The 16,336-nt window shown below is 36.1% G+C and overlaps 1 pseudogene; it reads left to right on the top strand.

The window, feature by feature from the left end:
• The first annotated feature begins 7,620 nt into the window (after positions 1 to 7,620).
• LOC110580108 lies at positions 7,621 to 7,896 on the top strand (annotated as a pseudogene).
• The last annotated feature ends 8,440 nt before the right edge of the window (positions 7,897 to 16,336 follow it).

Below are 16,336 nucleotides of genomic sequence, written 5' to 3'. Positions count from 1 at the left end.
ATACCTATCAGTCATGTTCTAAATGCTTTATGCGCATCATCTCAACATAATTCTAACAACTCTATGAGGAACATATCATCTCTATTTTGGTATGAGGAGATTGAGCTGCAGAGAGGTTAAGCAATTTTCCCAAGGTTGTGGGGCTGATAAAAAGCAGACTCGGGACTTGATCTTGGGTCTTTCAGATGGTAAAATTTAGTATCCTTAACCATGACTATGTTTACTTTCTTCCTGCCACCAAGGACAATGCATCACAATTTTATTAGGTTTCAAGCAGAATATTTTTATTTTTATTTTTTTGTCTAACTCATATATGAAAAGGACCATGACAATTTCTGATCCTCATTAGGGTGTTCTTATAACTATAAATTCAAAAACTGATTTCCTTCTAAAAATTAAAAGGCAATCTTACTTTGAACTAAAGAAAGATATTGTGGCTATTAATCATGGTTGTTGTAGACCACATGCAATTCTGACACATTCCATAATCTGTCCTCATTTTAACATTTATATGATGGTAAAACTTTGCATAAGATATTAAAATAATGATCAGTTATAATCTGTTAAGAAGAATAATTACAACGTCTCAAAGAATTGAAAAGATAATGATATGTAATGACTACAGTGAAACTTTCTAAAGGTGACTAGAATATTTTCAGTTTTGCAATTTCATCTTTGTAACCTTTAAAAGGCAGTAGTGGCAATAATTGCAAAACCATTCATTAAAACTGGTCAGTGATAAAATGGTTTCAAAATATTAAATAACCTTCTTCCAAATAAGGAAAAAAATCAATGACTTTTGAGAAAACATTTAATAAAATCATATAAATAGGGACTAGCATCTCCCCCTCACCCACACAGTTGTTGAAAGCATCTGGAAAATCCTCACAAAAATAGTTTAACTGATTATACTTCTTGGTCGAGTCATGAAGATTTACTATCATGCTAAGCTCCTTCAATCTCAGAAAACAGAAACAGCATTTACAATCTGCTTTTCTGCAGGGTTGGAGAATGTGAAGAGATGAAATAAAGAACTGCTGTTCTGTGAAATTATTTTTAATTTCTTATATCATAAATATAGGTGCATAATTAGTGGTCAAGCCTCAATTATCTACTTCATATAAACATCCAAGTTTTTTAACTCTCATGCTTGTCCACACTGAACCTCCAGCAATTTGTCAATTACAGTTCAGCTTTTCTGATCTCAGCACTGGTTTCTCCAGCCAGTTCCATCCCTGAGTATTTGCTCTAGTCATGACTTCCCTGTATTTACTCATCTCTCCAGTCTTGGGAGAAGTTACCTGCCCTATGTCCTCCCCTCTCACGGATGAAAGAAGAATTGTTGATTTTTCAGGCTGTTCAGCTTTTCACTTGTTAGAACAGACTTCCAAGCTCCCATGATGTGGAGAGCTGGATACCAGAAGTCCTATCTAGAAATTCTGAATTAGAGAGGTCCTATAGACACCAGGAATAGCTGAGGTTAGGAGTGAAGAGCCCAATTGATACAAGATTTAGCAAAGCTCTCTGCCCCCATTTCCCTTCTTGGTTTCCAGAATTTTGGAGGCTAGACATATACTCCCATATGGGATATTGCAAAAATCCTGAGGAAATGGATAAATCCAAGGGAAAGTAATTGGAGGCTCTCTAAGTCAATAGCCCTGTCAAATCTCCCTTAGAGGAGCCCACTCATCAGTAAGCCCTGGCCAATATATATACACATACAAACAATCAAGAATTACCAGATACTTGAAGTAAACTGTTAACATTTAGAATGGAAGCCAAAATAAACAAGGAACTTAGAGAAAACAGCAAGAGTATAGAGAGTGAAAAAAAATTTTAAGAGACAGTATACAGAGGGGAAAAATTTTTTAAGCACATGTAATGAATATCCCCAGAGATAAAGAGACGGTATTGTTTGTGTACATGAGGCAAAAATAGAAGGCTATAAAAAAGTAATATTTAGTGACTAAGAATAAGCTCTTGGAAAATAAAAAGAATGGTGAAAATGAAATTTTCAATAGAAGAGTTGGAAACTGATCTTTAGAAAATTTCTCAGAAAACAAGTCAGAGAAGGAGATACATGAGAAAAAATAAGAAAATAAGAGGTCTAACATCCAACTAGTAGGAATTTTAGAAAGTGATAACAGAGAAAATGGAGGAGATAGATATGAAAAAAAAAGATACAAGAGAACTGATTCTCAGAAAGAAAGAGCATGACATTCTACTTTGAAAGAGCCCACAGATTGCCTAGCATAATGTATGCAAGTACTCGACCAGGGCAGTCACTGAGAAATTCTAGAACTCTGGGGATAAAGAGATCTTGTATCCTCATCTCCCTTGCCCTTCTTCCTTCTTTGCCCTTGCTTGAGAAAGCCACAACTCTGGTTAAATCCAACTCTAAGCTCACTCTTTGTACCCAACCCTCCTAAATAAGACTACAGAAAAACCGTGCTGAATGGTTTTGCTTTAAATTAATGACACTAACCCCTAGTGGGCTCTCAATGCTACATTACTCATGATATATTTCCATGATTCATTCTCTTACTGACAACTTCATGCCATCTCCTCTCTTATTGAACTCCAACCCTCTTCCAGCATCCTCACTTTCAGCTAACAACCTCCCCTTTCTTTTGCTGAGAAAAATTTGGAAACAATTAAAAGAAAGGTCTTCCACATACACATACCACTACAACATCCTCCTACCTGCATCATGAGATCAGTGTTCTACTTACTCTCATTAGTTTTGATGACCTCTCTAAGCAAACTTCTCTTTGCATTAGATTTTTGTCCTTCCTTACCTACTCAAGGAGATTGCTCTAGCCATTCTTCCCTTTCTCTCCTGAATCATCAAATTTTCTCCTTCTACAGCATCATTTTTCATTAGAATACAGTCTGTCTCTTTCTATGTGTATACACAAAACCGACCTTCTCTTAACTTTACTTCTCCAGCCATTGCTCTATTTTTTTCCTTCTCTATTCTCTATTATTTCCTTCTCAACACTCCCACTATCTCCCGTTTCTCTCTGCCTACTTCTCTTGGGCCCACTCTAACCTCTTTTTCATTTCTATTATGCCATTGAAACTCTCTTCCAGAAGTTTCTGATGATCTCCATGATGACAAGTCTAAGATCAACTCCTGGGCCTCATCTTCTTTGATCTACCAACAGGATTTGACACACACATGATCACTCTCTCCTCCTTGGGACACTTCTTCACTTGACTTGCAGGGATGTATGACATTCACCTAGTTTTCCTCTTAACTTTCTGACTGCTCCTTCTCTGTCTTTTCTACCAATTCCTTTTCATCTCCTCAACCCCCACCTGTTGGAGTGCCTCAGAGCTCAGTCCTTGACTTTTGTATCAACTAAGTGCAAAGTGATCCCTAAGTGATCTCATCCAGGCACATGACTTTAAATACCATCAGTACACTGAAGATTCTTATGTTTACATCTCAGCTTGGACTTCTCCCCAGACTCTCTATTTGCTATCTTCACTTGGTATCTCAAATTCAGTATGACCAAAACTGAGCTATTGATATATACCCTCCAATCTGTTCCTCCCACAGGCTTTCCTACCTCACTTAAGGTCAACTCCTTTTTTCTAGTTTTGCAGTTAAAAACGTTAGAGTCATGCTTGACTCCTCTCTTTCACATTCCACATCTCATAAGTCAGCAAATACTGTTAGCTCTACATTTAAAATATACCCAGGATTTGACCATTTTTATATCTCTACTACCACTGCTCTATTCTAGTCCAAGCCACTACTACTTCTCATCTGAATTACTGCAATAGCATTCTAAGTGCTTGTCCTACTCTGCCCTTAGGCCATTATTTACCCAGCTATGGAAAGTCAGAGCAGTCACATTTCTGCTCAGAACTCTCCAACAGCATATAATTTTTTTGGAATAAAAAGCTAAGTTCTTGAGTTAATACCTATTCTTTTCAAATTATTCCAAAAAAATAGAAAAGGAATGAAAACTTCCAAATTCATTCTATGAGGCCAGCATTACCCTGATACCAAAACCACATAAAGACACCAATAAAAAAGAAAACTACAGGCCAATGTCCCTGAGGAACATAGATGCAAAAATTCTCAATAAAATACTAGCAAACTGAATCCAACAATACATTAAAAAAAAAGTGGGATTTATTCAAGTTCAAGTGGGATTTATTCCTAGATTGTGAAAGTGGTTTAATATTCACAAATCAATCAATGTGATACACCACATTAATAAAAGAAAGGATAAGAACCATATAATCATTTCAACAGACAGAGAAAAAGCAAATGATGAAGTTCAACATCCATTCATGATAAAAACCCTCAACAAAGTAGACTTAGTGGGAACATACCTCAACATAATAAAGGCCATACATGAAACCCACAGCTAATATCATCCTCACTGGGGAAAAAACCGAGAACTTTTTCTCTATGGTTAGGAATAAGACAAGGATGTCCACTCTCACTACTTTTATTCAACATAGTACTGGAAGTCCTAGCCACAGCAATCAGACAACAAAAGAAATAAAAGGCATCCAAATTGGCAAGGAAGAAGTAAAACTTTCACTATTTGCAGATGACATGATACTATACACAGAAAACCTGAAAGACTCCACTGAAAAAATGCTAGAATTGAAACACAAATTCAGTAAAGTCACAGGATACAAAATAAAAATATAGAAATATGTTGCATTTCTATATACCAATAATGAAGCAGCAGAAAGAGAAATTAAGGAATCAATCCCATTCACAATTCTACCAAAAACAATAAGATACCTAGGAATAAACCTAACCAAATGGGTCAAAGACCTGTACTCTAAAAACTATAAAATACTGATGAAAGAAATTGAAGATGACACAAAGAAATGGAAAGACAATCTGTGCTCATGGATTGGAAAAACAAATATTGTTAAAATGTCTATACTACCTTAAGCAATCTACACATTTAATGCAATTCCTTTTAAAATACCAACAACATTTTTCACAGAGCTAGAACAAACAACCCTAAAATTTGTATGGAACCACAAAAGACCCTGAATAGCCAAAGCAACCTTGAAAAAGAAAAACAAAGCTGAAGGCATCACAATTTCAACTTCAAGTTATATTACAAAGCTGTAGTAATCAAACAGTATGGTTCTGGCACAAAAATAGACACATAGATCAATAGAAGAGAATAGAAAACCCAGAAATGAACCCACAGTTATATAGTCAATTAATCTTTGACAAAGCAGGAAGAATATCCAATGGGAAAGAGAATGTCTCTTCAACAAATGGTTTTAAGATAACGGGACAACAACATAAAAAAAAAGAAATTGGACCACTTTCTTAGACCATACACAAAAATAAATTCAAAATGGATGAAAGACCTAAATGTGAGATAGGAGTCCATCAAAATCCTAGAGGAGAACACAGGCAGCAACCTCTGTGACCTTGGCCACAGCAACATCTTACTAGACACATCTCTGGAGGCCAGGGAAACAAAGGCAAAAATGAACTATTGGGACTTCATCAAGATAAAAAGCTTTTGCACAGCTTAGGAAACAGTCGACAAAACCAAAAGACAACCGACAGAATGGGAGAAGATAATTGCAAATGTCTTATCAGATAAAGGGCTAGTATCCAAAATCTATAAAGAACTTACCAAACTCAACATCCAAAGAACAAATAATCCAATCAAGAAATGAACAGAAGACATGAACAGACATTTCTCCAAAGAAGACATATAAATGGCCAACAGACACATGAAAAAAATGTTCAACATCACTTGGCATCAGGGAAATAAAAATCAAAGCCACAGTGAGATACCACCTCACATTGGTCAGAATGGCTAAAATTAACAAGTCAGGAAACAACAAATGTTGGTGAGGATGCCAAGAAAGAGGAACCTTCTTACATTGCTGGTGGGAATGCAAGCTGGTGCAGCCACTCTGGAAAACAGTATGGAGGTTCCTCAGAAAAGTTGAAAATACAGCTCCCCAGTGACCCAGTAATTGCACTACTAGTTATCTATCCCAAAGATACAAATGTAGTGATCCGAAGGGGCACCTGCACCCCAATGTTTATAGCAGCAATGTCCACAATACCCAAACTATGGAAAGAGCCCAGATGTCCATGGACAGATAAATGGATAAAGAAGACATAGTATATATATATATATATATATACACAATGTAATACTACTCAGCCAACAAAAAATGAAATCTTGCCATTTGCATCGATGTGGATAGAACTAGAGGGTATTATGCTAAGCGAAATAAGTCAATCAGAGAAAGACAATTACATTATCTCAGTCATATGTGGAATTTAAGAAACAAAACAGGATTAAAAGGGAAGAGAGGAAAAATTAAACGACAAAATCAGAGAGGGAGACAAATCATAAGAGACTCTTACTCAGGGCGCCTGGGTGGCTCAGTTGGTTAAGCGACTGCCTTCGGCTCAGGTCATGATCCCGGAGTCCCTGGATCGAGTCCTGCATTGGGCTCCCTGCTCGGTGGGGGGTCTGCTTCACCCTCTGACCCTCCCCCCTCTCATGTGCTCTCTCTCATTCTCTCTCTCACAAATAAATAAATAAAATCTTAAAAAAAAAAAGAGAGACTCTTACTCATAGGAAACAAACTGAGGGTTTCTGGAGGGGAGGGGAGTGGGGGAGATGGGGTAACTGGGTGATTAAGGAGGGCATGTAATGTAATGAGCACTGGGTATTATATAAGACTGATGAATCACTGACCTCTACCTCTCAAACTAATAATACATTGTATGTTAATTGAATTTAAATTAAAAAAATTGTTTAAAAAGGTGCTATCAATGATAACTACACTAAAATGAGAAAAAAAAACCCCAAGAAATAGAAGATATAGGCTACAGGAAATAATAGATTCAACACAAGGGGAGAGACAAAGGAAAAAAATAGGATAATACTTAGTAAAATTCTAGGCTCTCACCATGCAGAATGTCTGGAGAGTGATCTACCAGACAGAGGCAGAATGAGCTTGACTCAAGGAGATCAAACCAGGACCTGGTTTGTTGCTCATAAAGCTCACCTGGTATGTTGGCTTAGAAGGAAAGGACTTCTGCACTTTTAAAGAGTTCATGAAACAATTATAACAGGAAATATAAAACTAAACACTATGTGGCTTAGTTATGAACAATATTTGTATAGTAATACGTAAAATAATGGTCAAATGATTTGACCAAAAATTGAAGATGCGTAAAAAGGAATGGCTCAATCAGTTGATCTCAAGGTTGTGAGTTCGAGCCCCATGCTGGGTGGAAAAATTACTTAAAAATAAAATCTTGTTTTTGTTCTTTTTTAAAAAAGGAATGTGGGTAAGTAACATACAGGAACTGAATCCAGATTTTTCATAATAAAAAGGTTATATATAAACACCTAAAATGGAATAAAACAGTATAAGCATATTATTTAGAATTATGAATAGAAATAATTAAAGAAAGAGATAGAAGAGTTGAAAGAAGTTGCCTGTGAGCCTGGCTTAAGAGAGACAGAACAAAACAGGACCCTCAAAGTCTATTAGTCTTCATTTAAGCCTTGTAGTATTATTTGACTTTTTAGGTTATATAAATGCAATTTCAATACAAGTAAAGAATTAAGGTCGGCTTCCACCATGGTGTACCATGGCCAGGGCCAAAAAGTGCAGAAGGTGATGGTTCAGCCCATCAACCTCATCTTCAGATACTTGCAAAATAGATCTTGAATTCAGGTGTGGCTTTAGGAGCACGTGAACATGCGAATAGAGGGCTTTATCAATGGTCTTGATGAGTACATGAACCTCGTATTAGATGATGCCAAAGAGATTCATTCTAAAACAAAGTCAAGAAAACTGGGTCAGATCATGCTAAAAGGAGGTAATATTATCCTGCTCCAAAGTATCTCCAACTAGAAATGATCAATGAAGTGAGAAATTCTTGAAAAGGTAGTTTGTTTTTTTAGATGTCCTTTGTTGGGAGTGTAGTTCTAAAACATTGTTTTGATTACCTTTACGTTATTACCAGAGGACAATAAATGCTGTGAGATTGTTTTTATTAAAAAAAAAAAAAAGAACTAAAATTTAAGAAGTTCAAATAAAATGAAAAAATAGTATTATAGAAATGTCATTTAGAGTTATGGAGGTAATAAAAAGAACTGACTACAAATAGGTAAAAGACAGGGGCACCTGACTGGCTCAGTCAGTAGAGCACGTGACTCTCGAACTTGGGGTTGTAAATTTAAGGCCCATGTTGGGTGCAGAGATTTAAAAAAATGGTAAAAGACAATGGTTACCACTGAAAAGTTGGATTGGGGGCTGACTTGTTATGACCATAAGCTTGATTGCTTTTACAACAAAAATAAATAAAACCATACATCATTAGTTTTTGATGTGGTGACTGGTGACTAACATAAAACATAAGAAAATTAAAAAAAAACCCACCAAAAACCAAACCACAGTATGGGTTGGTCCATCAGGTATCTGTGAGAACAGGGTAATACTCAATAGCAATTGTGAATTAGCCTGTTTTTATTAAGGTCACTTATGCAAACAAAAAGAAACTACTGCTATTTTGAGAAAATGGACATGTTTCCTCTTTAATGTGATGATGTTACAGTGATTTGTTATTTTAAAAACCCAATCTAGTATCTTAATATAAAGGAAAGGTGCATGTTGGTTTTAATAGGAGTTACCCAAGTACTAAATTTCAAATTCAAAATTGTCCACTTGAATCAGAATGACCTTCCTAGAAGAATTAATCCTCTTGGGATTTTGTTCTAATCTTATTTTCGGAGCAGATTTTCTCTAATACCAAGTGGAGTTATTTGAGTTCTGACACAGAAAAAGCAACGAAACAGTAATGATAAGTATTCGATCAGAACTTTGTGCACCATGGGGGGCTGCATGGAACCCACTCATTAATTACATTGAGTTTACCCAGGGGAAACTGTTTTTATTTTTTAAGATACTTAGACAAAAATTTCACAACATCCCTCAATAACTCATATGTTTTAAAATTTTCTTTTAAAATGTTTTTATTACATATTTTAATACATACTGAAATAGTAACACATGCATAAGAGATATAATGTGGTGATATAATGAGCAACAGTCAACCCACCACTCAATATAAGAACTGGAACACTAGCAATGCTATAGTAGTAACCCCCTAGATGCTCCTTTCCCCATCCCATCCTCATTGTTAAAATACCTTTCTCTAGGGCGCCTGGGTGGCTCAGTCGTTAAGCGTCTGCCTTCGGCTCAGGTCATGATCCCAGGGTCCTGGGATCGAGCCCCGCATTGGGCTCCCTGCTCAGCGGGAAGCCTGCTTCTCCCTCTCCTACTCCCCCTGCTTGTGTTCCTGCTCTCGCTGTCTCTCTGTCAAATAAATAAATAAAATCTTTAAAAAAAAAATACCTTTCTCTATAACTAACTTCAATACTTCCTGTTATGATTTAAATTAATTTCCTCTGGCTCTGTTCTCTGGAGATGAATATCTATGAAACATCTTTGCTTTCACTTACAAAATAAGTGAGCATGGGATTTAGAGCTGATAGATTTGGTTTCAAGTTCAGCTCTGACATAACCTTACTAACTGTGTAACTGCAGACAAGTTATCTAACTCTTCTGAGCCACAATTTCCTCATTTGTAAAGCATTCATTACGTATATCTATTTTATAGAAAATAAATCATTATGATCCTATCTTAGAATCTTTTTGCAAAGTGTGAAAAAAAGTAATTACATGTCTGGCTAATTTCTTCATTTGGTAATCTTTGTTTCAAAAACAAACATAATTTAAAAAGAAATAATTCATCCTGTTTTTTTTTCTGGATATTTTAATAACTGAATCCAATCCATTCCAATCCAATCAATGGATGATTTTTGGTTGGCTCTGCAGATACTGGTTGTCAAGGTGCCTAATGTCCTGTTTCTTAATGAATTCAATGACTTTCAAAAGACTAACATAAAGATGAAGAAAACAGCAGAAAGTGCACATGAGAAATTCATTGGATATTAATTAAGTCTAGATCTTGTGGTTAGCTGGGACAGCATCATAGATACACAGAAAAAGGGGCAATGACTTGAGAAACATTATATTTTCATCATTCATTTTTTAAAATCATTTTTCTGCTTTAAGAAATAATGTAACCAGCTGTTAAAATAAAGCAGTCCGGAATGTTACCAGTTAGCCTGTCACCATGGTAGCAGCATCTGGGGAACATGTAAAATACATTATTCTAGAAATCCTGAGGTTGACTCCTACATTTGCATGAGCAGACTTGTTTATCTGAAGAGATAACAAATCCATTCTCTTTATACTTCTGAATTGCATGAAATGGTATCTTCTCAAGAGAAGATACTACTAGTGTGTGAAATTCCAGGCCTAAGATGGCCAACATCAAATAGTTGCAGAAGTGAAATCAGTGCCAAAAAGACAATAGTATAAAGAATTGACCCTTTATACTTAAAACTACTTAATGTTTTAGTATCACAATGATGCTGATGCTAGAAATGGTGACAGTAACAGTGCTGATGATGAAAAGGCAATTGTGAGAGAATCAGGACAGAAGATTTAATATTAGTGTTAAATACAATCATTTTAGTACACTTTTGCCCATTCTTTCTTTTTAAAAGATTTTTATTTATTTATTTATTTGACAGAGGAGACTGTGAGAGAGGGAACACAAGCAGGGGGAGTGGGAGAGGGAGAAGCAGGCTCCACACCGAGCAGGGAGCCCGATGCGGGGCTCGATCCCAGGACCCTGGGATCATGACCTGAGCCGAAGGCAGACTCTTAACTGACTGAGCCACCCAGGCTCCCCAGTACATTTCTGCCCATTCTTCTTAAAGAGCAGTGCTACTTCATTGTCATGTGATGTGCATCCTAGTTGTAGTCCTAAGTGGTGACTAATATGTTGTGTTGAAATACATGACAGAGTTACATAATTAGGTTAATTTTAAAGGACTCTTGTGAAGAAGTGTTTTTGCCACCTTGTTTTCACTGTCATCTGAGGATAGAGCTACAATTACAGCATTTGGGTGAAATATGAAATATCCAGTGAAGTGACAGTTTGTTCCTTACTTGATGCCAAAAGACAGGTTTGACTGATTTTATGTTTCATTGACTTGGCTAGTTGTTTGACCAAATTGCTTTCTTTGGTATTTTTTAGACACAATTTAAATGGGATAACCAGCTGTGTCGAATTTTGTCTTTAAAACTGCTTGTTCAGCTACTTCTATAATGAGGTTTCAACATGAGGTTGCCCACTGAACTATCTGGCCCAATCCCTGTAATATTATCAGAAAAATACATGCAGTGGTATTTTCAACAATGAGGTTGCCCACTGAACTATCTGGCCCAATCCCTGTAATATTATCAGAAAAATACACGCAGTGGTATTAACTTTCAGTTAAGCATGAATTTTGAATGACAAAATAAACTTTGGATGACAAAAAGATGGTTGAGAATTCTTGAGACTCTTTTCTTAATAAAGGTGACTTGAATTTTTTTTAATTTTTTAAATTATAATTCATATTATTGCTATGAAATTTTATAGGACAGATTGCTCTAATCATAATTCATCAATTCTTCATAAAAATACATTTTTACCTATTTACATCACAAAAATTTAGAAGTGACAATCTGAGCTGGTGCCAATGCATACTTAGTCTCTTTCTTATGGAACAATTACCTGGTACTCATAGGAACCTTACCAAGGGAGAAGAGTTTTTATATTCATATTCCATAAGGCTCTTACCTCCAAAACTATGCACTTAGATTTTTCTGTACCATTTCTACTATTTTTATAAGTTTATAAAACTTTTTTCACTTTATGAATAATACAGTATCTGGTCTTTTGGTCAAGAAGTTTTATAGCACAACTAAATATATCTAACAAGGGCTTTTTTTTCCCCCCAAATTATTTTAAGATGTACTTCCAGAATAACTGTTAGTAAATTTGAGGGCTAATTTGTGTCTTAGAACATTGTGATACCTATTATTACAATACAGATTTTTTAAAAGTCACAGTCCAATTGTCTATTTGTGTTATATATCATGACAGTTTTGTATATTCCATACAATATTTCCTCTTTTGTTATCATTATTATGGGCAATAACTCTATTACTTTTAATAATAGCATTATCATTAGAAATACGAAGATTTAACAGTTTTCATGGTTTTGGAAAATATAATTCAAAATTCTCTCTTGTAACATGATGGTAGTCTTCCTGCTTATCAACAAAGTATGAAATGGTTACTATATTCTGTCAGCTTGCTATCTCTTACTTTGTATTTTATTATTTCCCAAATGCTAGAGTTTCCTGACATTTATAACATGTGAAAAAATATATTGATCCTTTTATTTCTTTTGGAGGATAAATATGAAGTGGGTCCTAGTCAAAAACATTGCTTCCTTCTCATATATTGCTGTTAGGAGTGAAAATTGGTACAATGTTCATGGAGGGCAACTTGGTTCTATTTGTCAAAATTAAAAACGCTCATACTCTTTGATACAATAATTTAAACTCCTAGGTTTTTATTCTATAATCTTGCATATGTACAACACAAAATATATGCAAATGAAATTTTTTTTTGCAGCCTATTTGTAATAGTAAATGATGGGAAACAGTAAATGTTATTAAGGACTGTTTAGTTGAATTATGGTGTGTTTGTACAGTGGATTACTATACAGACAGTATAAAAATAATGACTTTTATATATACTGATTTTGAACAATCTATTTTTTTAAAGATTTTATTTATTTGAGAGAGAGAGACAGAATGCACCTGAGTGGGGAGAGGGGCAGAGGGGGAGAGAAAGAAAAAGGGAGAGAATCTCAAGCAGACTCTGCCCTGAGCATGGAGCCTGAGGCAGGGCACGATCTCACGACCCCGAGATCATGACCTGAGCCGAAACCAAGACTTGGATGCTTAACTGACTGAGCTAACCAGGTGTCCCTGGAACAATCTTTAAGAATGAAAACTCAAGGAACAGAGAAAAGTATATGGTATACTACCTTTAGAGTGAAGGAAGAGAAAGAGAGAGAGGGAACTTATACATGTATGTTGGCAAATGCATGAATTATTGTTGGAAGAATCTCCAAGAGATTGGGTACAATGTTTGCTTCCAGAGAGGGGAACTGGGTAACTAAGGAAAAGGAGAGATTTAGGTTTATATTGGGTATTCTTTTGTATCTTTATATCACGTGTGTACACTTTTCTTTACATATACATACATGTACACACAAATATTTCTAAAATCTAAAAGAAATATAGCCTCATGTCCCAGAAGAAATACTGTCTGATACTACTTTTCATTTCCTCTTTCCCCTTCCATCACTTGAAGAGGACTGAAGGTCTTTTGTTAGTTGACAAAGAACAGACATTTCTACCTTTAAAACTAGCCTGTGCAATCTATGCCAAGTAATTAGAGAGCGGTTGAACCTCTTACCCTTAACATTTTAAAAGTGTATGGCTTTATAAATATGCCAATGTAGCTGGGTCTCTGCAATCTAAAGAGAAGTGGAGACCTGATAGTTATAAAGGCAGAGAAGAATCCCTGCTGGAGGTTGGAATTGTTTGTGGTCCGAACTTAGTAACTGCCAAATTGCTTCAGTGTACTAATGTACACAGTCTCAGAATGATATTCTAGCATCAGACTATAACTGAATCTCTGAAGATGGTTGAGTTTGCACCATATAAAATATATTCAATGTTACAGAATGTGTACCACATATGTAGAACATATTTAGGCATTAGTGGCAGTAGGTTTGAAGACTTACTTCAATTTTAAAAGGAGTTTTTAAACCTTAAAACAATAAAATAACATATCCACAAGGAAAAAAAGGTTAAAATTTAAATACAGAAAAAGAATTATAAAGATTGTCTAACAGTTTATAAAATGCTATCTTGCTTATAGGTAAAGATTGTCTCAGATCTTATATTTTGTGGTCATTCCATCGACTGCCAGAGAGAAACAAGAAAAGTAATTTCCTTAAAAGAAATCTCAAGGACATTGGGGGGAAAAAATCACACTGTCACATGCATTCTCATAACACAAGGACAAATACATGCAGATCAGATCAGTGCGAACTGACTCATATTTTCCCTTTACTATCCCCAGGAATTCATAATCGGTTTCTCTTCTAACAATGTTTAAATGACTGTATAGTCATACATATGGACTGGTACTTGATCCCCTAGAATGAATAATAATACATACCCCCAGGAGAAAGATGTCTTTGTTTCCTGGATCTTGGAGTTGTACAACATATGGTCTGACAGATTTTAAGCTCCAAGTATCTATTTTTAGACATAATAGTTCTTTACCCTTATCTTTTAATAAAAGAAAAAGTATTTGTTGAGCTGAGACTTGCTTTCACAATAGCACTTCAGCCAGCTTTGTCAGCGTAGAAAGTTTGGTGAGATGAATAATTTAGTCTGTAGGAGTAATATGTCTAGAAAAGAAATTTAAGTAGGGGTTAGATAATACAGGTAATTAATTAAATGAACTTAGGATATCTGATTCATAATGACTAATTTAAATATGTATTAAAAATACATCAAGATCATAAATCATGATTGTGATACTCTTGAGCAATATAGAACACATACTTCATTATATAATAGAAAAAATGTTTTATGTGCTTTAAAACATTTAAAAATTCTTTTTTCTTTTTTGTCTTTTGCTAATGTTCACAGAGAATCACAGTTCCTGGTCAAAACAGAGAACAATCAAACTAAGATTTATATTTAATGTCAAGAAAAATGAATATATTTTAGAACATATGTTTAATTAGACAAATGTTTGATTTGAAAAAGCACTTTTCTGAGAATAGGTGTAGACATTATGATAAGAATTGCTTCTTCAGGGGCGCCTGGGTGGCTCAGTCGTTAAGCGTCTGCCTTCGGCTCAGGTCATGATCCCAGGGTCCTGGGATCGAGCCCCGCATCGGGCTCCCCGCTCAGCGGAGAGCCTGCTTTTCCCTTTCCCTCTGCCTGCCTCTCTGCCTGCTTGTACTCTCTCTCTGTCAAATAAATAAATAAAATCTTTAAAAAAAAAAAAAAAGAATTGCTTCTTCAGATTGTCAGAGTAATTAAGTGGGTAAGGGGTACTGTGTCATGATACTGTCCTCGACATTGGGAAAATCATATGTATAGCAGATTCTCCAGGGCCAAAGAAGAGAGTAACTCCTGCCGTCTCACTGATGGCTGGGAAGTCATCAATGTTATCAAAAGAAACGGATGTCATTAAATCTGCCTTCATATTCATTCCTCTCCTTTGGGAAATCTTAAGAACAGCCTCCGTGACGTTGGAAAAGCAGACGTCTTAGTTAAGGGAGTGCCTAGGTATATTCATGCAGTCCTCAATTTACAGATGAGTTGGGTTCCAAAACTTTGGTACTCAAGTGGAATTTTCAACTAAGACAACGTTATAGGTGGTGCTAATCTTCTAAGAATACAGTAGGCCCCCCTTACCTGTGGTTTCACTTTCTGTAGTTTCAATTTCCTGCGGTCAACCACAGTCCGGAGGCAGATGATCCTCCTTCTGACGAATCAGCAGGAAGTCAACAGTAGCCAAACATTATGTCACGATGCCTACACGTCATTCCTCTCACTTCTCATCATGTACACATTTTATCATCTCACATCATCACAAGAAGAAGAAGGGTGAGTACAGTACAGTAAGATATTTTGAGAGAGAGACCACATTTACATAACTTTTGTTATAGTATATGTCATAACTGCTTTTATTATTAGTTATTTTTTTTTAAAGATTGTATTTATTTATTCGACAGAGAGAGACACAGCGAGAGAGGGGACACAAGCAGGGACAGATGGAGAGGGAGAACTGGACTCCCCACTGAGCAAGGAGCCCAATGTGGGCCTCGATCCCAGGACCCTGGGATCATGACCTGAGCCAAAGGCGGACGCTTAACGACTGAGCCACCCAGGCGCCCAATTGTTGTTACTCTCTTACTGTGACTAATTTATAAATTAAACTTTATCATAGGTAAGTATGTATAGGAAAAAACAATAGTACATATAGGGTTCAGGGCTATCCATGGTTGCAGGCATCCACTGGAGGTGTTGGAACATGTCCCCTGAGGATAAGGGGGGACTACTGTAATCCACAAAATGAAGTGTTATAAGAAATAGTAGTAGAGGGCGCCTGGGTGGCTCAGTTGGTTAAGCGACTGCCTTCGGCTCAGGTCATGATCCTGGAGTCCCTGGATCGAGTCCCGCATCGGGCTCCCTGCTCGGCGGGGAGCCTGCTTCTGCCTCTGACCCTCCCCCCTCTCATGTGCTCTCTCTCTCTCATTCTCTCTGTCTCAAATAAATAAATAAA

This window comes from Neomonachus schauinslandi, chromosome 12 (assembly GCF_002201575.2).
Source record: "Neomonachus schauinslandi chromosome 12, ASM220157v2, whole genome shotgun sequence".
NCBI lineage: Eukaryota > Metazoa > Chordata > Mammalia > Carnivora > Phocidae > Neomonachus > Neomonachus schauinslandi.
The sequence above is the reverse complement of the archived record's forward strand: the minus strand, read 5'-3'. Positions and strand labels throughout refer to the sequence as shown.